Raw genomic sequence first — 23,242 nt, forward strand, 5'->3', positions numbered from 1 at the left:
TATCAAGCTTCCTTCATTGTTAAATCCTGTTACCACAATAGGTGTTAATAATTTTTCCCATTTATCTTCAGGTAAACAGTTATGTCTGCATACATTTACTCCTGCTCCTGTATCTATCATGGGTGTATAATATCTGCTGTAATATCCTTCTATTATTATTTTTGCTAGTATATATATTTTTGTCATGTTAAGGTTCTTTCAATTGTTATTTTCTTATTTTTATATGTTATTATAAGATGTCTATCTCCTAGGTTATATGGTTTAACTATTTCTAACCATTTTATTCCTAAGGTAATATTTTCATTTCCTTGGTAAATATTAAATTCTATTTCTACTGGGATTCCTCCAATAATTAGTTCCTTCTTTGTTATTTCTTCTGTTCCTACCAAATTTTTAGGTAATCCTGGGCATATTGTTTCTGTAGTTATTATTTCACTTTCTTTAACTAGTTCTTTAGTTATATAATTGTCTTCTTGTCCAGTATTTATCATTATTAGGTATTTTCTTTGATCTATTACTCCTGTTATATAATAGTTGTGTAACTCCGGTTCTTTTATTAATCTTTGTGGGTTTGTATATTCTAATCTTCTCGAGGTACTTGCTCTTGAAGATGTAGTTTGTGGGGATTCATAATTTATTCTTTTAGATGTGCTTAGTCTTTCTCTTACTATTTCTAAATCTCCTTCCATATCTATATCTTTGTAACTATAATCATTATTGTCTATGACTGATATTATACTATCAAATGGGTTTTCTATCTTTATTTTTTCAATCTTATTTCGTGCTGTTATTTTGTGATTGGTTGTTAATATATATAAATTTTTACATTTTGCTGTAAATATTTTACTTCCTGGTGCCAGCTCTATTCCTGACATTTTCCAGTACAATACTAGTGATTTATCTATATTAGCATCTTTTAATGCTACTGTATAGTTAGCACTAATTATAAATTTAAATTTTTGGTATATCAAATTTCCTTTTATTGCACAAATTATACTCTTTTCTATAGGTTGTACTATTCTATCATCTGCTAAATATATTTCTATTGGTGTATCTATCCCTTCTCTAAAACAGGCTTTTATAAGTATTTCTGTTCCTCCTAAGTGTACATATTTGATCGGATTTTTTGCTTTTATATTCTGAATTTCTTTATTTATTGTTCTTTTATTTATTATAGGTATTTTAGCTTTTCCTCTAGTATATTTACAATCTATTATATGTTCTTTTTGACTTATTACATAATATTCTTCTTTTTTAATTTTGAACCAGTTTTTTATTGTTGGTACTTCTAATATTTTACCGATGCTTAAATCTAAATCTTTTCCTTTTATTTTTTCAAAAATATCATTATCAAATATTACTTTTTGTTCACTTGATTCTTCATCCTTATATTCTTCTCTGCTTATTATTTGTATATCGTTTTCAGTCATTTTCCTCTATATCTGATAGTTCTTTTTCTGATTCTATTTCTGTTTCTAATTCAGGTTCTAATTCATAAATACTATCTTCACTATCTAATTCATAATCTATATAGTCTAGTTGCATGTATTCTTCATTATCAGTGTTAATTTCTGTTATTTGTTTCTTTTTAGGGTCTCTAGGTAATTTACAATCTTTGGCTAAGTGTCCTAATTTTCCACAATTGTAACAAGTACATTCGGATAATTTTTTCTTAATTCTATATGGTCTTTTTCTTTTGTAATCTTTTATATAATATCTTTTCCTCGGGTTTTTATACTTATATTTTAACTTATTTCTTCTATATTTTTTATATTTTCTTTTATAATTTTTCTTTTTATAATAATTATCTGTACATCCAAACTGGGGTGCAGTTTTAATTTTACAACATGTAAGGTTTTTTATCAGTGTTTTTTCCATTTTAATTTCTTCTTTATGTTTTTCACATAATTCTATAAACCAATTCTTTAAATATCTAATTCTAGCTCCTAAGGTATCTTCTAATCCTGCTTTTTCCCAATCTCTTATTATTTTAGAACTAAAAGGTTCTGGTCATTTTGTAAAGTATATTTTTCTGATTTCTTTTCCTTCTTCAACACTATATGTTCCTTTATAGTAATATTCTTTAAATGCACACGTATATTCGTCTATGTAACACATGTTACATATAGCTAGTTTGTTCATTAGATTTCTACTTACTGTTTTTTCTTTTTGTTGCTCTTCTATTTCTGTTGTCATACTACTAAATTCATTTCTTATAGCTAATTCATATTTTATTAATATGTCTATAGTTGTTGTAGCTGATTCACCATCGAATTTTTTATTACTTCTTAATGCTTTTATACTTTCATCATTTAGATTTTGTATCCATAATTTTACTGTTCCTATTATTGTCCTTTCTATATATCCTGGTGCTTCTGGAATTGGTATTTTATTATCTATTAATTGTTTTAATATATATCCTACCCATAGTTGTATTATTTTATTAACGTCTTCTACGCAATCTAAGTCCAAAAAGTTATATTGTTCATTTATTGTTTTTGGTGTCCATTTTCTGTTTAATCTTTTATCCCATAATACTTTACTTCTGTCACTTCGTTCATAATTATTATTGTAATATGTTGGTATTGTTTGTTTGTATTTTCTTTCTTTTGATGTACTTGGTTTTTCGCTTATATCTCCGGCATATATTTCTGGATTTATTATGTTATTTGTTTTAGTTATAAGTTCTGTATATGTTTCACTTATTTCTGAATCTTCTGAACTTTCTGTATTCTGTTCATTTTTATTATTAGTTTCATTTATTTCTTCAAGTTTTACTTCTATGTCCTCTTTTAATTTTTCCCTAAATTTTTCTATTTCTTCCTTCAATCTTTCTTCTTGCTCTAATTCTTTTTTCTTTTCTCTTTCTCTCTGTTTGTTTTCATACAATTCTTTTAATATTGCTAATTCTTTTTCTAATTCCATTATCCTGGTGTTTTTGTTTTCTTCCACTTGCTGTAATTCTTTTTTAGCTTGTTGCCTAATTTTTTCAATTTCATTTTTCCTATCAATTTCTTCATTTTCTTTTATTATTCTTGTCATTGCTGTTAAACTATCTTCTAATCTTGCAGTTTCTTTTTCTAACATTAAATATATATTTTCTCCTACTTTCTTATATCTTCTTCCTATATTTGAAGTTATTATTTTTATTTTTAATCCATCCAAATTTTCGTATGTTTTTTCGTCTACCGCAAATTCTTCTTTATTCATATTTTATGTTTAATCTTAAGTTGTAAGATATACTTATATTCTAGTTTTGACATTTTGTTTATTAATTTGTCCTTTTTCGTGGTTTTATATTCTTTATATAATTCCTGTAATTTTGTTATTGTTTTCTTTTCTTTTTTAGGATTTTTACTTGTTAATTTTTTATTATTTTTATCAATTATAATTATTTTTTAGGATTTTTACCATTTTGGGGGGTTTGTGGGTCGGATTTAGCTCCGATTAGCTTTTGTTCATAAATCTTCATAAGTCTGAATATTCTTCTACCAAATCGTATGTATTTTGTGGGTCTTTTTGGGGGGTTTGTGGGTCGGATTTAGCTCCGATTAGCTTTTGCTCATAAATCTTCATAAGTCTGAATATTCTTCTACCAAATCGTATGTATTTTGTGGGTCTTCTACTTCTTTTTCGTATTTAAGTATTTTTTCCCAAATATCTATTTTTATGTCAGTAGGTTTTAATTCTTTGATAAAATATAGGACTAGTATTTTATATTTTTCTAGCATTCTTTTTGTCATGTAAGTAGTTATTCTGTATTTTTCTATCATTCTTTAAAAGTGGTTCAGATTATATTTTTGTTTAGTCTTTAGTGGATTTGTTGTATTTATGACTATTTTTATATTGTAAATATTTTATTGTAATATTCTGTTTGTAACGGTTTTATTTTTAATATTTCCGTTATGTCTTGTTGTATATTTATCAGAAGGTCTATATCCTTTGTTATTAAGTAAGTATTGATTGTTAATTTTAGTTGTTGTTCTAAAGCTTCTATTTTTTCCGTAATTTCTATCCAGTATGGTAAATATTCTTGATTTATCATGCTTAATCATAATATTCTCTTATTATAGATTCTAATTTTGATATTTCTATTTTATAATTTGTTATATATTCTACATATTCTATTTCTCCTGTTTCTATATATTCGTTTATATTAATTTTTTGGAGTTGGAAGAATGTTATTAATTTGTTTATATTTAGTTTTTCTAGTTTATCCTTATTATGTAGTTCTTTTAATTGTTTTATATTATCTCTTATATGTTCTAAAAAGATTAGATCTTTAGATTCTTGATATAATTGCATATTTTGATGTAATCTATGTTCTTGTAATTCTATTATTTTTCGGGTTTCTGTTAGGTTCATCTAGTCTGAATATATATCCTCTGTAAGTATATCAAATTCAGATAGGCTTATTGTATTCTCTTCTTCTAAGTCAGATAATTCTGCTAAATCATACCATTGTTGGGTCATTAGTTCTAGTATTTCGTTCATAAGTAATTTGTCAAATATTATATTTTTGATATCATTATTTAGTGATCTAAGTATGTGTAAAATGGTTATTTTATATTCATCAGTGTTATCTAAGATGTAAGGATGATCCATTTTTGTTTGATGTTTTGGCTAAAAATATTCCGTTAATCTCTTCGTTTATCATGTTTATCGTCATCCTATAACAAGTTATTAAGAACAATTCTTTTAGTCACTACCATGATTTTTTGCTTCAATCGTTTTACCCTAATAGCGCCTCAACTCTGGTTACTTCCCTACCACGGCCTTCTGCCTTACTGGTTTCACCCTTAGGATGGCATAGTCTGGGCTTAAACTACTCTCAGCATAATTATTCATGGCAAACTTACTAAAATTATTCTAAATAACAGTTATAACATGATAACAATTATGATAATCTAGAGATTTCAGGAATATATGTATTTAGCTATACATATTTTAAAAAAAACTTACTTGATACTGTATATCGGGGACTTCTTCTTTCATAGGTTTGGATTGCTCCATAGATTAAAGATGTTAATTTATTTCACTGAATAGATTTTTACAAGAGAGGTTACAAGAGAGTTTTTTCAGAAGGATGTGAAAGGGTAAGGTAAGGTGTGTCCCTCTAAGCCTTAAGGGCTGTCTATTTATAACGGAAACTAATCCAAACATCGTCCTCCTAACTTTACACTTGGACGGTCTAAAATTAAAGTAAAAGACGCGTTCCCAACAGTTTTTCCACTGACAGTGGTAGTGATAAAGTGGGACTCACAACAACAACTTAAAAACTAAAAGACGGAAAATAATTTACATAAAGTCAAAAGTTGCTTTAATAATTACATAGCTTTTTTCTTTATGTCATTTTCTGCTTCTTCTTGGGTCCTGCCGATCCTGCTAGCTGTCCTTTTGCTTTTGTCTTGTAGCTTTTGTTGTAAGATTCCTTTGTCTCTTTCTTGATATTTTGTTGCGTATCTTTTTAGTTTTCTTCTTCTTCAAATTTGATTTCTGGAACTATGTTTTTCTCTCCTTGACATTTCGAACATATGTGCTCTGAGTAGATTGGACTAATTTGTTTGCAGTATCTTGTCATTAAGTTTTGAGAAATAAATTCTCCTCTAATAGCTCTTGTAATGGGTGCTTCTTCTGGTTGGATTAATGTTTTAATCCATCTCCGTATCTCTTCCATGTCGTTTTCCCTTAGGTTTTTTGAATGGGTGTAGATCATCGTGTGTTCTCGGGATTGGTATCCCCAAATAGGTTTTTCTTCTACATAATTGTTGACTAGTTCACTTAGAATGGTTGATAGTCCTATAATTCTTTTGTTTGAGTAGAATGCTGGTATATCAGGTTTGGGTATTTCTGGTTGTATTTGTACATTTTCTGGGATAATCATTTCTCTAGTTAGTCCTAATTTAATAACTTGGATTATTGGTTTTATCTCGTTATAGAGTATCTCTGCTGGTGCTACATAAAATTTTATATAAAATAGGTCTCCTTTGGTGATTCTCTTGTAGGTAGTAAAGGCACTATATAGCTCTGGTATTGTAGCTATTTCTTGTCCGGTTTGTGTGTACACTGTACTTAATAGTCCGTAATTGTAACATGTTTTAACTAAATTTGCATTCGTCCCTGGTTGGGCAATCAGTCGGTTGTATCCTTGTAATGGTTGTGTTATATAGTCTGTTTTTGGGTTTTGGATTGTTTTTGATCTCGGATTTAGGTTTAAAAAGGTTTGAATCTTGTGGATATTTTGTATATAGCTGTTGGTAATATAATCGTAGGTTTGTTTTTCCTGGTTTAAGCTTTCTCTATAGCTAGTTGTTTGTGGTGATGGTGTCAAAGGATTTTGGGATTTTGGGGTATATGGCTTGTTGAACATGGCGTTCATATTTGTATTTGTATGTTTTCCTTTTCTTATTGCTGATGTTGATGTACCTGCAGCTGTATGTAAAATAGTGTTAGTTTGTAGGTTTTGGGTTTTTAGGTGTTTCCCAACGTCACCTCCTAGGTCCGCATGTTTTGAGCCATGCTGCTGGCTTAGTTCCGCATGTTTTGAGCCATGCTGCTGGCTTAGGTTTTTTGCTTCTATAATCTGCAACCTCTTTTCTACTTCCGTCATTTGTAGTGATAGTGTAGTAAGTATTGAAAATAGGTCTTGTGTAGTTTCTTCTTCATTTGTTTGTGTACTTTTGTCTTGATAAGTAATCTGCAATCACATTCTTGTCAGTAGGAATTATTTCTATTGTAAATGTGAAATTTAGTATATTTAATACGAGTCTTCGTATTTCTTTCGTTGTAACTGAGTCTTGTACCTTTTTGGTTATCCACCATTTAACTTGTGTGTTATCTGTTCTAACAATAAATTTGTTATATACTATATATGGTTCAAACGATAATAAACACTTATATAAAGCTAATAATTCTTTTCTATTTATTTCCCATTTTAACTGTGGTTCCGTAAATGATCCTGAATAATATCTACAGTGATGTTCTATTTTTTCATCCTTATATTTGTATTTAAGTACTCCTCCATAACTATGGTTACTTGAGTCTGTCTCTACTATATATATAAATTCTCTATTTTCATCTAGAAAATATAGTTTTGGTAATTTTTTACACATATCTTTTATTTTTTGTATATATGTTTTGTCTTTTTCATCAAAGTGATATTCTATATCTTTCTTTAATTTTTTCTGTAAAGGTTTTAAATTTTCTGCCAATTTAGGTATATATTCTCTAACTTGGTTAACTAATCCTAAGAATGATTGTAATTTCTTTTTTGTATCTAGGGTTTCATTTAAATTTATTATTTTTTGTACTATATGTGTTTGCATTTTAATTCCATTTTTATCTATTTGAATTCCTAAGAATTCCACCTGATTTTTAAGTATTTCTGCCTTATTTTTACTAAGGCTAATTCCTGAGGATTCTATTATATGTATGAATTTTTCTAATAATTTTATATGTTGATCTTGTGTCCTTGAGTATAGTAGTATATCGTCTATGTAGATTATACAGTTTTCTAATTGATTAAAATAGCTATCCATAAAATGTTGGTATCTTCGTGGTGCATTTTTATATCCAAATGGTAAAACGTTCCATTCATAAAATCCTTGTGGTACTGTAAAAGCTGTTAATTTTTTAGATTCTTCTTCTAATTTTAGGTGATAAAATCCTGATTTACAATCGAATTTACTGAAGTAATTATATCCTTGTACTTGCCTTATTTTTAATATTTTATTTGGTATCGGGTAATTATATGTTTTTGTTTTTGCATTTAAATTCCTATAATCTATTACCATTCTACTTTTACCTCTTTTTTGCTCATTATGTTTATTTACTATAAATGCTGGGCTATTATGTTTACTATTACTTTTCTGTATATAATTATTTTTTAATAGTTCTTTTATATGCATTTTGAATTCTTCTAGATCATTAAAATTATATTTTAATGGTTTCTGTGTTATTATACTATTTTCATCTATTAATTCTATTTTTACTTTCGTTTTATGTTTATCCCATCCTTGAAGGGGATTTTCATTATATAATGATTCTAATTTGTCTTGAATTATTTTTATCTTATTTATAGCAAATATTATTAATTCTATTTGTTGCTCATTTATTTTTTCATTTTCTAATTTTTGGGTTACCTTTTCACTTCCTTTAATCCACGGTGTTGTTTTTCTTATTTTATTTCTTACTCTTTTTGCTCCTATTTTTTGTTTGCATGGTGTAGTAAACCACCAATGAGTTTTTGTTATTATATGTGGGTATAATTTATCTAAAAAGGGCATTCCTATTAATATATCTTTATTTGTAAATTCATAACTATATATTTCATCCATAGTTAGTATTTTATCCCATATTTGTATTTTTATATTTTTTGCTTTTTGCGTTATCAAGCTTCCTTCATTGTTAAATCCTGTTACCACAATAGGTGTTAATAATTTTTCCCATTTATCTTCAGGTAAACAGTTATGTCTGCATACATTTACTCCTGCTCCTGTATCTATCATGGGTGTATAATATCTGCTGTAATATCCTTCTATTATTATTTTTGCTAGTATATATATTTTTGTCATGTTAAGGTTCTTTCAATTGTTATTTTCTTATTTTTATATGTTATTATAAGATGTCTATCTCCTAGGTTATATGGTTTAACTATTTCTAACCATTTTATTCCTAAGGTAATATTTTCATTTCCTTGGTAAATATTAAATTCTATTTCTACTGGGATTCCTCCAATAATTAGTTCCTTCTTTGTTATTTCTTCTGTTCCTACCAAATTTTTAGGTAATCCTGGGCATATTGTTTCTGTAGTTATTATTTCACTTTCTTTAACTAGTTCTTTAGTTATATAATTGTCTTCTTGTCCAGTATTTATCATTATTAGGTATTTTCTTTGATCTATTACTCCTGTTATATAATAGTTGTGTAACTCCGGTTCTTTTATTAATCTTTGTGGGTTTGTATATTCTAATCTTCTCGAGGTACTTGCTCTTGAAGATGTAGTTTGTGGGGATTCATAATTTATTGTTTTAGATGTGCTTAGTCTTTCTCTTACTATTTCTAAATCTCCTTCCATATCTATATCTTTGTAACTATAATCATTATTGTCTATGACTGATATTATACTATCAAATGGGTTTTCTATCTTTATTTTTTCAATCTTATTTCGTGCTGTTATTTTGTGATTGGTTGTTAATATATATAAATTTTTACATTTTGCTGTAAATATTTTACTTCCTGGTGCCAGCTCTATTCCTGACATTTTTCAGTACAATACTAGTGATTTATCTATATTAGCATCTTTTAATGCTACTGTATAGTTAGCACTAATTATAAATTTAAATTTTTGGTATATCAAATTTCCTTTTATTGCACAAATTATACTCTTTTCTATAGGTTGTACTATTCTATCATCTGCTAAATATATTTCTATTGGTGTATCTATCCCTTCTCTAAAACAGGCTTTTATAAGTATTTCTGTTCCTCCTAAGTGTACATATTTGATCGGATTTTTTGCTTTTATATTCTGAATTTCTTTATTTATTGTTCTTTTATTTATTATAGGTATTTTAGCTTTTCCTCTAGTATATTTACAATCTATTATATGTTCTTTTTGACTTATTACATAATATTCTTCTTTTTTAATTTTGAACCAGTTTTTTATTGTTGGTACTTCTAATATTTTACCGATGCTTAAATCTAAATCTTTTCCTTTTATTTTTTCAAAAATATCATTATCAAATATTACTTTTTGTTCACTTGATTCTTCATCCTTATATTCTTCTCTGCTTATTATTTGTATATCGTTTTCAGTCATTTTCCTCTATATCTGATAGTTCTTTTTCTGATTCTATTTCTGTTTCTAATTCAGGTTCTAATTCATAAATACTATCTTCACTATCTAATTCATAATCTATATAGTCTAGTTGCATGTATTCTTCATTATCAGTGTTAATTTCTGTTATTTGTTTCTTTTTAGGGTCTCTAGGTAATTTACAATCTTTGGCTAAGTGTCCTAATTTTCCACAAATGTAACAAGTACATTCGGATAATTTTTTCTTAATTCTATATGGTCTTTTTCTTTTGTAATCTTTTATATAATATCTTTTCCTCGGGTTTTTATACTTATATTTTAACTTATTTCTTCTATATTTTTTATATTTTCTTTTATAATTTTTCTTTTTATAATAATTATCTGTACATCCAAAATGGGGTGCAGTTTTAATTTTACAACATGTAAGGTTTTTTATCAGTGTTTTTTCCATTTTAATTTCTTCTTTATGTTTTTCACATAATTCTATAAACCAATTCTTTAAATATCTAATTCTAGCTCCTAAGGTATCTTCTAATCCTGCTTTTTCCCAATCTCTTATTATTTTAGAACTAAAAGGTTCTGGTAATTTTGTAAAGTATATTTTTCTGATTTCTTTTCCTTCTTCAACACTATATGTTCCTTTATAGTAATATTCTTTAAATGCACACGTATATTCGTCTATGTAACACATGTTACATATAGCTAGTTTGTTCATTAGATTTCTACTTACTGTTTTTTCTTTTTGTTGCTCTTCTATTTCTGTTGTCATACTACTAAATTCATTTCTTATAGCTAATTCATATTTTATTAATATGTCTATAGTTGTTGTAGCTGATTCACCATCGAATTTTTTATTACTTCTTAATGCTTTTATACTTTCATCATTTAGATTTTGTATCCATAATTTTACTGTTCCTATTATTGTCCTTTCTATATATCCTGGTGCTTCTGGAATTGGTATTTTATTATCTATTAATTGTTTTGATATATATCCTACCCATAGTTGTATTATTTTATTAACGTCTTCTACGCAATCTAAGTCCAAAAAGTTATATTGTTCATTTATTGTTTTTGGTGTCCATTTTCTGTTTAATCTTTTATCCCATAATACTTTACTTCTGTCACTTCGTTCATAATTATTATTGTAATATGTTGGTATTGTTTGTTTGTATTTTCTTTCTTTTGATGTACTTGGTTTTTCGCTTATATCTCCGGCATATATTTCTGGATTTATTATGTTATTTGTTTTAGTTATAAGTTCTGTATATGTTTCACTTATTTCTGAATCTTCTGAACTTTCTGTATTCTGTTCATTTTCATTATTAGTTTCATTTATTTCTTCAAGTTTTACTTCTATGTCCTCTTTTAATTTTTCCCTAAATTTTTCTATTTCTTCCTTCAATCTTTCTTCTTGCTCTAATTCTTTTTTCTTTTCTCTTTCTCTCTGTTTGTTTTCATACAATTCTTTTAATATTGCTAATTCTTTTTCTAATTCCATTATCCTGGTGTTTTTGTTTTCTTCCACTTGCTGTAATTCTTTTTTAGCTTGTTGCCTAATTTTTTCAATTTCATTTTTCCTATCAATTTCTTCATTTTCTTTTATTATTCTTGTCATTGCTGTTAAACTATCTTCTAATCTTGCAGTTTCTTTTTCTAACATTAAATATATGTTTTCTCCTACTTTCTTATATCTTCTTCCTATATTTGAAGTTATTATTTTTATTTTTAATCCATCCAAATTTTCGTATGTTTTTTCGTCTACCGCAAATTCTTCTTTATTCATATTTTATGTTTAATCTTAAGTTGTAAGATATACTTATATTCTAGTTTTGACATTTTGTTTATTAATTTATCCTTTTTCGTGGTTTTATATTCTTTATATAATTCCTGTAATTTTGTTATTATTTTCTTTTCTTTTTTAGGATTTTTACTTGTTAATTTTTTATTATTTTTATCAATTATAATTGGTATATTGTATTTATTTGTTATGGCTCTGATACCATTTTGATATAATTGTTATTGAAACCTAAGTGGGATGAACCACCAACATCAACACAATATTTCCTTGAAAGTTCTACAACACCTCTAGCAGCTAGGCTTGCATGTACTGCAAACTCAGCCGATGCTTGAGCAGCAGAGGTAGCATCCTTAAATTTCATATTCCAATTCTGCCTGCTAACAGAAAAATTACCATTACCATCTCCAGGAAATGATTTTCCATGTTCCAACCTTTCATCCTTGAAACCTAAGTGGCATGAACCACCATCATCAACATAATATTTCCTTGTAAGTTCTACAAAAGCTCTGGAAGCTAGGCTTGCATGTTCTGCAAAGTCAGCCGCTGCTTGAGCAGCAGAGGTAGCATCCTTAAATTTCATGTTCCAATTCTGTCTGCCAACAAAAAAAGTACCATTACCATCTCCAGGAAATGATTGCCCATGTTCCAACCTATCATCCTTGAAACCTAAGTGGCATGAACCACCATCATCAACACAATATTGCCTTGAAAGTTCTACAACAGCTCTGGCAGATAGGCTTGTATGTTCTGCAAAGTCAGCCGTTGCTTCAGCAGTAGAGGTAGCATCCTTCAATTTCATGGTCCAATTCTGCCTGCCAACAGAAAAATTACCATTACCATCTCCAGGAAATGATTGCCCATGTTCCAACCTTTCATCCTTGAAACCTAAGTGGCATGAACCACCATCATCAACACAATATTGCCTTGAAAGTTCTACAACACCTCTGGCAGTTAGGCTTGCATGTTCTACAAACTCAGCCGCTGCTTGAGCAACAGAGGTAGCATCCTTAAATTTCAAGTTCCAATTCTGCCTGCCAATAGAAAAATTACCATTACAATTTCCAGGAAATGATTGCCCATGTTCCAACCTTTTATCCTTGAAACCTAAGTGGCATGAACCACCATCATCAACACAATATTGCCTTGAAAGTTCTACAATAGCTCTGGCAACTAGGCTTGCATGTTCTACAAAGTCAGCCGCTGCTTGAGTAGCAGAGGTAACATCCTTAAATTTTATGTTCCAATTCTGCCTGGCAACAGAAAAATTACCATTACTATCTCCCGGAAATGATTGCCCATGTTCCAACCTTTCATCCTTGAAACCTAAGTGGGATGAACCACCATCATCAATGCATTATTGCCTTGAATGTTCTACAACAGCTCTGGCAGCTAGGCTTGCATGTTCTGCAAACTCAGCCGCTGCTTGGGCAGCAGAGGTAGCATCCTTAAATTTCATGTTCCAATTCTGTCTGCCAACAGAAATATTACCATCTCCAGGAAATGATTACGCATGTTCCAACATTTCATCCTTGAAACCTAAGTGGGATGAACCACCAACATCAACACAATATTTCCTTGAAAGTTCTACAACACCTCTAGCAGCTAGGCTTGCATGTACTGCAAACTCAGCCGATGCTTGAGCAGCAGAGGTAGCATCCTTAAATTTCATATTCCAATTCTGCCTGCTAACAGAAAAATTACCATTACCATCTCCAGGAAATGATTGCCCATGTTCCAACCTTTCATCCTTGAAACCTAAGTGGCATGAACCACCATCATCAACACAATATTTCCTTGAAAGTTCTACAACAGCTCTGGCAGCTAGGCTTGCATGTTCTGCAAACTCAGCCGCTGCTTGAGCAGTAGAGGTAGCATCCTTAAATTTCATGTTCCAATTCTGCCTGCCAACAGAAAAATTACCATTACCATCTCCAGGAAATGATTGCCCATGTTCCAACCTTTCATCCTTGAAACCTAAGTGGCATGAACCACCATCATCCACACAATATTGCCTTGAAAGTTTTACAACAGGTCTGGCAGCTAGGCTTGAATGTTCTGCAAATTCAGCCGCTGCTTGAGCAGCTAAGGTAGCATCCTTAAATTTCGTGTTCCAATTCTTCCTGCCAACAGAAAAATTACCATTACCATCTCCAGGAAATGATTGCCCATGTTCCAACCTTTCATCCTTGAAACCTAAGTGGCATGAACCACTATCATCAACACAATATTGCCATGAATGGTCTACAACAGCTCTGGCAGCTTGGCTTGCATGTTCTGCAAAGCCAGCCGCTGCTTGAGCAGTAGAGGTAACATCCTTAAATTTCATGATCCAATTCTGCCTGCCAACAGAAAAATTACCGTTACCATCTCCAAGAAATGATTGCCCATGTTCCAACCTATCATCCTTGAAACCTAAGTGGCATGAACCACCATCATCAACACAATATTGCCTTGAAAGTTCTACAACAACTCTGGCAGATAGGCTTGCATGTTCTGCAAAGTCAGCCGTTACTTCAGCAGTAGAGGCAACATCCTTAAATTTCATGGTCCAATTCTGCCTGCCAACAGAAAAATTACCATTACCATCTCCAGGAATGGATTGCCCATGTTCCAACCTTTCATTCTTGAAACCTAAGTGGCATGAACCACCATCATCAACATAATATTTCCTTGTAAGTTCTACAAAAGCTCTGGAAGCTAGCCTTGCATGATCTGCAAAGTCAGCCGCTGCTTGAGCAGCAGAGGTAGCATCCTTAAATTTCATGTTCTAATTCTGCCTGCCAATAGAAAAATTACCATCTCCAGGAAATGATTGCCCATGTTCCAACCTTTCATCCTTGAAACCTAAGTAGCATGAACAACCATCATCAACACAATATTGCCTTGAATGTTCTACAACAGATCTGGCAGCTAGGCTTGCATATTCTGCAAAGTCAGCCGCTGCTTGAGTAGCAGAGGTAGCATCCTTAAATTTCATGTTCGAATTCTGCCTGCCAACAAAACAATTACCATTACCATCTCCAGGAAATAATTGCCCATGTTCCAACCTTTCATCCTTGAAACCTAAGTGGCATGAACCACCATCATCAACATAATATTGCCTTGAATGTTCTACAACAGCTCTGGCAGCTAGGCTTGCATGTTCTGCAAACTCTGCCCCTGCTTTAGCAGTAGAGGTAGCATCCTTAAATTTCATGTTCTAATTCTGCCTGCCAATAGAAAAATTACCATCTCCAGGAAATGATTTCACATGTTCCAACCTTTCATCCTTGAAACCTAAGTGGCATGAACCACCATCATCAACACAATATTGCCTTGAAAGTTCTACAACAACTCTGGCAGATAGGCTTGCATGTTCTCCAAAGTCAACCGTTACTTCAGCAGTAGAGGTAGCATCCTTAAATTTCATGGTCCAATTCTGCCTGCCAACAGAAAAATTACCATTACCATCTCAAGGAAATGATTGCCCATGTTCCAACCTTTCATCCTTGAAACCTAACTGGCATGAACCATCATCATCAACACAATATTGCCTTGAGAGTTCTACAACAGCTCTGACAGCTAGGCTTGCATTTCTGCAAACTCAACCCCTGCTTGAGCAGCAGAGGTAGCATCCTTAAATTTCATGTTCTAATTCTGCCTGCCAATAGAAAAATTAACATCTCCAGGAAATGATTGACCATATTCCAACCTTTCATCCTAGAAACATAAGTGGCTTTAACCACCATCATCCACACAATATTGCCTTGAAAGTTTTACAACAGCTCTGGCAGCTAGGCTTGCATGTTCTGTAAACTCATCCGCTGCTTGAGCAGCAGAGGTAGCATCCTTAAATTTCCTGTTCCAATTCTACTTGCCAACAGAAAAATTACCATTACCATCTCCAGGAAATGATTGCCCATGTTCCAACCTTTTATCCTTGAAACCTAAGTGGCATGAACCACCATCATCAACACAATATTTCCTAGAAAGTTCTACAACAGCTCTGACAGCTAGGCGTGCATATTTTGCAAACTCAGCCCCTGCTTGAGCAGTAGTGGTAGCATCCTTAAATTTCATGTTCTAATTCTGCCTGCCAATAGAAAAATTACCATTACCATCTCCAGGAAATAATTGCCCATGTTCCAACCTATCATCCTTGAAACCTAAGTGGCATGAACCACCATCGTCAACACAATATTGCTTTGAAAGTTCTACAACATCTCTGGCAGCTAGGCGTGCATGTTCTGTAAACTCAACCGCTGCTTGAGCAGAAGAGGTAGCATCCTTAAATTTCATGTTCTAATTCTGCCTGCCAATAGAAAAATTACCATCTCCCGGAAATGATTTCACATGTTCCAACCTTTCATCCTTGAAACCTAAGTGGCATGAACCACCATCATCAACACAATATTGCCTTGAAAGTTCTACAACAACTCTGGCAGATAGGCTTGCATGTTCTCCAAAGTCAACCGTTACTTCAGCCGTAGAGGTAGCATCCTTAAATTTCATGGTCCAATTCTGCCTGCCAACAGAAAAATTACCATTACCATCTCTAAGAAATGATTGCCCATGTTTCAACCTTTCATCCTTGAAACCTAACTGGCATGAACCATCATCAACACAATATTGCCTTGAGAGTTCTACAACAGCTCTGACAGCTAGGCTTGCATTTCTGCAAACTCAACCCCTGCTTGAGCAGCAGAGGTAGCATCCTTAAATTTCATGTTCTAATTCTGCCTACCAATAGAAAAATTACCATCTCCAGGAAATGATTGCCCATATTCCAACATTTCATCCTAGAAACATAAGTGGCTTTAACCACCATCATCCACACAATATTGCCTTGAAAGTTTTACAACAGCTCTGGCAGCTAGGCTTGCATGTTCTGTAAACTCATCCGCGGCTTGAGCAGCAGAGGTAGCATCCTTAAATTTCATGTTCCAATTCTACTTGCCAACAGAAAAATTACCATTACCATCTCCAGGAAATGATTGCCCATGTTCCAACCTTTTATCCTTGAAACCTAAGTGGCATGAACCACCATCATCAACACAATATTTCCTTGAAAGTTCTACAACAGCTCTGGCAGCTAGGCTTGCATGTTCTACAAAGTCAGCCGCTGCTTGAGCAGCAAAGGTAGCATCATTAAATTTCATGTTCCAATTCTACCTTCCAACAGAAAAATTACCATTACCATCTCCAGGAAAGGATTGTCCATGTTACAACCTATCATCCTTGAAACCTAAGTGGCATGAACTACCATCAACAACACAATATTGCCTTAAAACTTCTACAACAACTCTGGCAGCTAGGGTTGTATGTTCTGCAAAGCCAGCCGCTGCTTCAGCAGCAAAGGTAGCATCCTTAAATTTCATGTTCCAATTCTACCTTCCAACAGAAAAATTACCATTACCATCTCCAGGAAAGGATTGTCCATGTTCCAACCTATCATCCTTGAAACCTAAGTGGCATGAACCACCATCATCAACACAATATTGCCTTGAAAGTTCTACAACAGCTCTGGGAGATAGGCTTGCATGTTCTGCAATATCAGTCGTTGCTTCAGCAGTAGAGGTAACATCCTTAAATTTCATGTTCTAATTCTGCCTGCCAACAGAAAAATAGCCATTACCATCTCCAGGAAATGATTGCCCATGTTCCAACCTTTTATCCTTGAAACCTAAGTGGCATGAACCACCATCATCAATACAATATTGCCTTGAAAGTTCTACAACATCTCTGGCAGCTAGGCTTGCATGTTCTGCAAACTCAGCCGTTGCTTGAGCAGCAGAGGTAGCATCCTTAAATTTCATGTTCCAATTCTGCTTGCCAACAGAAAAATTACCATTACCATCTCCAGGAAATGATTGCCCATGTTCCAACCTTTCATCCTTGAAACCTAAGTGGCATGAACCACCATCATCAACACAATATTGCCTTGAAAGTTCTACAACATCTCTGGCAGCTAGGCTTGCATGTTCTGTAAACTCAACCGCTGCTTGAGCAGCAAAGGTATTATCTTTAAATTTCATGTTCCAATTCTACCTACCAACAGAAAAATTACCATTACCATCTCAAGGAAATGATTGCCCATGTTCCAACCTTTCATCCTTGAAACCTAACTGGCATGAACCACCATCATCAACACAATATCGCCTTGAATGGTCTACAACAGCTCTGGCAGCTAGGCTTTCATGTTCTGTAAACTCAGCCGCTGCTTGAGTAGCAGAGGTAACATCCTTAATTTTGATGTTCCAATTCTGCCTGCCAACAGAAAAATTACCAATACCATCTCCAGGAAATGATTGCCCATGTTCCAACCTATCATCCTTGAAACCTAAGTGGCATAAACCACCATCATCAACAAAATATAGCCTTGAAAGTTCTACAACAGCTCTGGCAGATAGGATTGCATGTTCTGCAAACTCAGCCGCTGCTTGAGTAGCAGAGATAGCATCCTTAAATTTCATGTTCCAATTCTGCCTGCCAACATAAAAATAACCATTACCATTGCCAGGAAATAATTGCCCATGTTCCAGCCTTTCATCCTTGAAACCTAAGTGGCATGGACCACCGTCATCAACACAATATTGCCTTGAAAGTTCTACAACAGCTCTGGCAGCTAGGCTTGCATGTTCTGCAAGCTCTGCCCCTGCTTTAGCAGCCGAGGTAGCATCCTTAAGTTTCATGTTCTAATTCTGCCTGCCAATAGAAAAATTACCATCTCCAGGAAATGATTTCCCATGTTCCAACCTTTCATCCTTGAAACCTAAGTGGCATGAACCACCATCATCAACACAATATTGCCTTGAAAGTTCTACAACATCTCTGGCAGCTAGGCGTGCATGTTTTGTAAACTCATCCGCTGCTTGAGCAGCTAAGGTAGCATCCTTAAATTTCGTGTTCCAATTCTTCCTGCCAACAGAAAAATTACCATTACCATCTCCAGTAAATGATTGCCCATGTTCCCATCTTTCATCCTTGAAACCTAAGTGGCATGAACCACCATCATCAACGCAATATTGCCTTGAAAGTTCTACAACAGCTCTGGCAGCTAGTCTTGCATGTTCTGCAAACTCAGCCACTGCTTGAGCAGCAGAGGTAGCATCCTTAAATTTCCTATTCCAATTCTACTTGCCAACAGAAAAATTACCATTACCATCTCCAGGAAATGATTGCCCATGTTCCAACCTTTTATCCTTGAAACCTAAGTGGCATGAACCACCATCATCAACACAATATTTCCTTGAAAGTTATACAACAGCTCTTGAGCTAGGCTTACATGTTCTACAAAGTCAGCTGCTTCTTGAGCAGCAGAGGTAGCATCCTTAAATTTTATGTTCCAGTTCTGCCTGCCAACAGAAATATTACCATTACCATCTCCAGGAAAAGATTGCCCATGTTCCAACCTTTCATCCTTGAAATCTAAGTGGCATGAACCACCATCATCAACATAATATTGCCTCGAAAGTTCTACAACAGCTCTGGCAGCTAGGCCTTCATATTTTGCAAACTCAGCCCCTGCTTGAGCAGTAGAGGTAGCATCCTTAAATTTCATGTTCTAATTCTGCTTTCCAATAGAAAAATTACCATCTCCAGGAAATGATTGCCCATATTCCAAACTTTCATCCTTGAAACCTAAGTGGCATGAACCACCATCATCAACACAATATTTCCTTGAAAGTTCTACAACAGCTCTAGCAGCTAGGCTTGCATATTTTGTAAACTCAGCTGCTGCTTGAGCAGCAGAGGTAGCATCCTTAAATTTCATGTTCCAATTCTGCTTGCCAACAGAAAAATTACCATCTCTAGGAAATGATTGCCCATGTTCCAACCTTTCATCCTTGAAACCTAAGTGGCATGAACTACCATCAACAACACAATATTGCCTTAAAAGTTCTATAACAACTCTGGCAGCTTGGGTTGTATGTTCTGCAAAGCCAGCCGCTGCTTGAGCAGCAAAGGTAGCATCCTTAAATTTCATGTTCCAATTCTACCTTCCAACAGAAAAATTACCATTACCATCTCCAGGAAAGGATTGTCCATGTTCCAACCTATCATCCTTGAAACCTAAGTGGCATGAACCACCACCATCAACACAATATTGCCTTGAAAGTTCTACAACAGCTCTGGGAGATAGGCTTGCATGTTCTGCAAAATCAGTCGTTGCTTCAGCAGTAGAGGTAACATCCTTAAATTTCATGTTTCAATTCTGCCTGCCAACAGAAAAATTACCATTACCATCTCCAGGAATTGATTGCCCATGTTCCAACCTATCATCCTTGAAACCTAAGTTGCATGAACCACCATCATCAACGCAATATTGCCTTGAAAGTTCTACAACATCTCTGGCAGCTAGTCTTGCATGTTCGGCAAACTCAGCCACTGCTTGAGCAGCAATGGTAGCATCCTTAAATTTCCTATTCCAATTCTACTTGCCAACAGAAAAATTACCATTACCATCTCCAGGAAATGATTGCCCATGTTCCAACCTATCATCCTTGAAACCTAAGTGGCATGAACCACCATCATCAACGCAATATTGCCTTGAAAGTTCTACAACAGCTCTGGCAGCTAGTCTTGCATGTTCTGCAAACTCAGCCACTGCTTGAGCAGCAATGGTAGCATCCTTAAATTTCCTATTCCAATTCTACTTGCCAACAGAAAAATTACCATTACCATCTCCAGGAAATGATTGCCCATGTTCCAACCTTTTATCCTTGAAACCTAAGTGGCATGAACCACCATCATCAACACAATATTTCCTTGAAAGTTCTACAATAGCTCTGGGAGCTAGGCTTGCATGTTCTACAAAGTCAGCTGCTTCTTGAGCAGCAGAGGTAGCATCCTTAAATTTTATGTTCCAATTCTGCCTGCCAACAGAAATATTACCATTACCATCTCCAGGAAAAGATTGCCCATGTTCCAACCTTTCATCCTTGAAATCTAAGTGGCATGAACCACCATCATCAACATAATATTGCCTCGAAAGTTCTACAACAGCTCTGGCAGCTAGGCCTTCATATTTTGCAAACTCAGCCGCTGCTTGAGCAGTAGAGGTAGCATCCTTAAATTTCATGTTCTAATTCTGCTTTCCAATAGTAAAATTACCATCTCCAGGAAATGATTGCCCATGTTCCAACCTTTCATCCTTGAAACCTAAGTGGCATGGACCACCGTCATCAACACAATATTGCCTTGAAAGTTCTACAACAGCTCTGGCAGCTAGGCTTGCATGTTCTGCAAGCTCTGCCCCTGCTTTAGCAGCCGAGGTAGCTTCCTTAAGTTTCATGTTCTAATTCTGCCTGCCAATAGAAAAATTACCATCTCCAGGAAATGATTTCCCATGTTCCAACCTTTAATCCTTGAAACCTAAGTGGCATGAACCACCATCATCAACACAATATTGCCTTGAAAGTTCTACAACATCTCTGGCAGCTAGGCGTGCATGTTCTGTAAACTCATCCGCTGCTTGAGCAGCTAAGGTAGCATCCTTAAATTTCGTGTTCCAATTCTTCCTGCCAACAGAAAAATTACCATTACCATCTCCAGGAAATGATTGCCCATGTTCCAACCTTTCATCCTTGAAACCTAAGTGGCATGAACCACTATCATCAACACAATATTGCCATGAATGGTCTACAACAGCTCTGGCAGCTTGGGTTGTATGTTCTGCAAAGCCAGCCGCTGCTTGAGTAGCAAAGGTAGCATCCTTAAATTTCATGTTCCAATTCTACCTTCCAACAGAAAAATTACCATTACCATCTCCAGGAAAGGATTGTCCATGTTCCAACCTATCATCCTTGAAACCTAAGTGGCATGAACCACCATCATCAACACAATATTGCCTTGAAAGTTCTACAACAGCTCTGGGAGATAGGCTTGCATGTTCTGCAAAATCAGTCGTTGCTTCAGCAGTAGAGGTAACATCCTTAAATTTCATGTTTCAATTCTGCCTACCAACAGAAAAATTACCATTACCATCTCCAGGAATTGATTGCCCATGTTCCAACCTATCATCCTTGAAACCTAAGTGGCATGAACCACCATCATCAACACAATATTGCCTTAAAAGTTCTACAACAGCTTTGGCAGATAGGATTGCATGTTCTGCAAGGTCAGCTGTTGCTTCAGCAGTAGAGGTAGCATCCTTAAATTTCATGGTCCAATTCTACTTGCCAACAGAAAAATTACCATTACCATCTCCAGGAAATGATTGCCCATGTTCCAACCTTTCATCCTTGAAACCTAAGTGGCATGAACCACCATCATCAACACAATATTGCCTTGAAATTTCTACAACATCTCTGGCAGCTAGGCGTGCATGTTCTGTAAACTCAACCGCTGCTTGAGCAGCAAAGGTATTATCTTTAAATTTCATGTTCCAATTCTACCTACCAACAGAAAAATTACCATTACCATCTCAAGGAAATGATTGCCCATGTTCCAACCTTTCATCCTTGAAACCTAACTGGCATGAACCACCATCATCAACACAATATCGCCTTGAGAGTTCTATAACAGCTCTAGCAGCTAGGCTTGCATTTCTGCAAACTCAGCCCCTATTTGAGCAGTAGAGGTAGCATCCTTAAATTTCATGTTCCAATTCTGCTTGCCAACAGAAGAATTACTATCTCCAGGAATTGATTGCCCATGTTCCAATCTTTCATCCTTGAATCCTAAGTGGCATGAACCACTATCATCAACGCAATATTGCCTTGAAAGTTCTACAACAGCTCTGGCAGCTAGTTTTGCATGTTCTGCAAGCTCAGCCACTGCTTGAGTAGCAGAGGTAGCATCCTTAGATTTCATGTTCCAATTCTGCTTGCCAAGAGAAAAATTACCATTACCATCTCTAGGAAATGATTGCCCATGTTCCAACCTTTCTTCCTTGAAACCTAAGTGGCATGAACCACCATCATCAACACAATATTGCCTTGAAAGTTCTACAACATCTCTGGCAACTAGGCGTGCATGTTCTCTAAACTCAGCCGCTCCTTGAGCAGCAAAGGTAGCATCCTTAAATTTCGTGTTCCAATTCTGCCTGCCAACAGAAAAATTACCATTACCATCTCCAGGAAATGATTTCCTATGTTCCAACCTTTCATCCTTGAAACCTAAGTGGCATGAACCACCATCATTAACACAATATTGCCTTGAATGTGCTACAACAGCTCTGGCAGCTAGGCTTGCATGTTCTGCAAATTCAGCCGCTGCTTGAGAATCAGAGGTAGCATCCTTAAATTTCAAGTTCCAATTCTGCCTGCCAACAGAAAAGTTACCATTACCATCTCTAGGAAATGATTTCCCATGTTCCAACCTTTATCCTTGAAACCTAAGTGGCATGAACTACCATCATCAACAAAATATTGCCTTGAAAGTTCTACAACAGCTCTGGCAGCTAGGCTTGCATGTTCTGCAAACTCAGCCGCTGCTTGAGCAGAAGAGGTAGCATCCTTAAATTTTATGTTCCAATTCTGCCTGCCAAAAGAAAAATTACCATTACCATCTCTAGGAAATGATTTCCCATGTTCCAACCTTTCATCCTTGAAACCTAAGTGGCATGAACCATCATCATCAACACAATATTGCCTTGAAAGTTCTACAACATCTCTGGCAGCTAGGCGTGCATGTTCTGTAAACTCAGC

The sequence above is a fragment of the Nicotiana tabacum genome, chromosome 4 (genome assembly GCF_000715075.1).
Source record: "Nicotiana tabacum cultivar K326 chromosome 4, ASM71507v2, whole genome shotgun sequence".
Lineage (NCBI taxonomy): Eukaryota > Viridiplantae > Streptophyta > Magnoliopsida > Solanales > Solanaceae > Nicotiana > Nicotiana tabacum.